At 31.5% G+C, this 1,215-nt stretch overlaps 1 long non-coding RNA gene across 1 annotated transcript; it reads left to right on the top strand.

The window, feature by feature from the left end:
- The first annotated feature begins 202 nt into the window (after window positions 1-202).
- On the top strand, window positions 203-672 carry LOC111617393. Its single transcript, XR_002755405.1, has 3 exons — window positions 203-369; window positions 430-496; window positions 589-672. It is a non-coding gene; the product is annotated as an uncharacterized LOC111617393 (long non-coding RNA).
- Window positions 673-1,215: the final 543 nt, after the last annotated feature.

The raw sequence follows: 1,215 nt of genomic DNA on the forward strand, positions 1-1,215 counted from the left end.
ATGTTTATTTCGTCGATCGATCGAAGACATTTCGTAACTGTCATTGTAAACTGGTATGACATGAATATGAAAGATGCGCGGCATTCATGCATGACATATTCTAATTTTACAAGTTTATTATACAGTATTTATTTTATAGAAAACGTGAATTACATAGGAAGCAATTTTACATTTTTAAACGTATTTTAATAACAGGGTCACAATACAACAGCCCATTCTATGTCATGGACCCTTTATTTCCTGGGAAGATTCCACGAAATCCAAGAAGAACTGTATCTAGAATTGCAAGAAATTTTCAAAAATGATAGGAACAGGAATATTACTATCTATGACACAACGAAAATGACGGACTTAGAATGCGTAATTAAGGTAACTTCTTAATTTCTTTAAATACACTTAAAGATTAGTTTTATATATTACAATTTTCAGGAGTCGATGAGAATCTATCCACCTGCTCCTTTTATTGCATGAAAAAATCCTTCAGAAATGAAAATAAGTAATTTTTGATATCATGGAATTTGTTTCTTAATAATAATTTTTTATATTTTTTTATTGACTCGAAGTATTAAATCGTTGTCATTCAAATAGGTAATTACATGTTGCCTGCAAATTCGACTCTTGTCATAAATATCTATGGCATCCATCATAATCCTTCTGTTTACGAAAATCCCGAGGTGTTCGATGCAGACCGTTTTTTACCTGTAAACTATAAAAATCTTCATCTTTATGCATTTCTGCCATTTTCTGCCGGTCCACGAAATTGTCTCGGTAGGTGATTAGAGAATAAATACAAAAAAAAAGAATTATGTCATTAAAATAATTTATTTACAGGAAGTAAACTTGCCATGATTTAAATGAAAATGGTTTTGGCAAACGTTCTTCGTAATTTTAAAGTTTACTCTTTGCATCCTCAAGATAAGATCGTTACTTCATACTCAGTTATTCTCACCTCAACATTAGGCATAAGAATGTGTGTAGAAAAAAGACAAATGTTGTAAAATATTTAAAATAAATACATTCAGATACCGCTACGATATCGCGCCAGCACATATAACAATAATGACCTCAAGTAGACCAGTGATACTGCCTTTATTCACATTACAGCCTTACATCGCGCCAAATGATTGCCATGTATTGTGCGTCTTGAGCAACGAGTTTTTGGATATACACTCCAATGGCAATACATCACATTTGAAACTTTGTTTATAAAAAAAC

The sequence above is a fragment of the Centruroides sculpturatus genome, unplaced genomic scaffold (genome assembly GCF_000671375.1).
Source record: "Centruroides sculpturatus isolate CEXI.00-Female unplaced genomic scaffold, Cexi_2.0 scaffold5655, whole genome shotgun sequence".
In the NCBI taxonomy this organism is placed as follows: Eukaryota; Metazoa; Arthropoda; class Arachnida; order Scorpiones; family Buthidae; genus Centruroides; species Centruroides sculpturatus.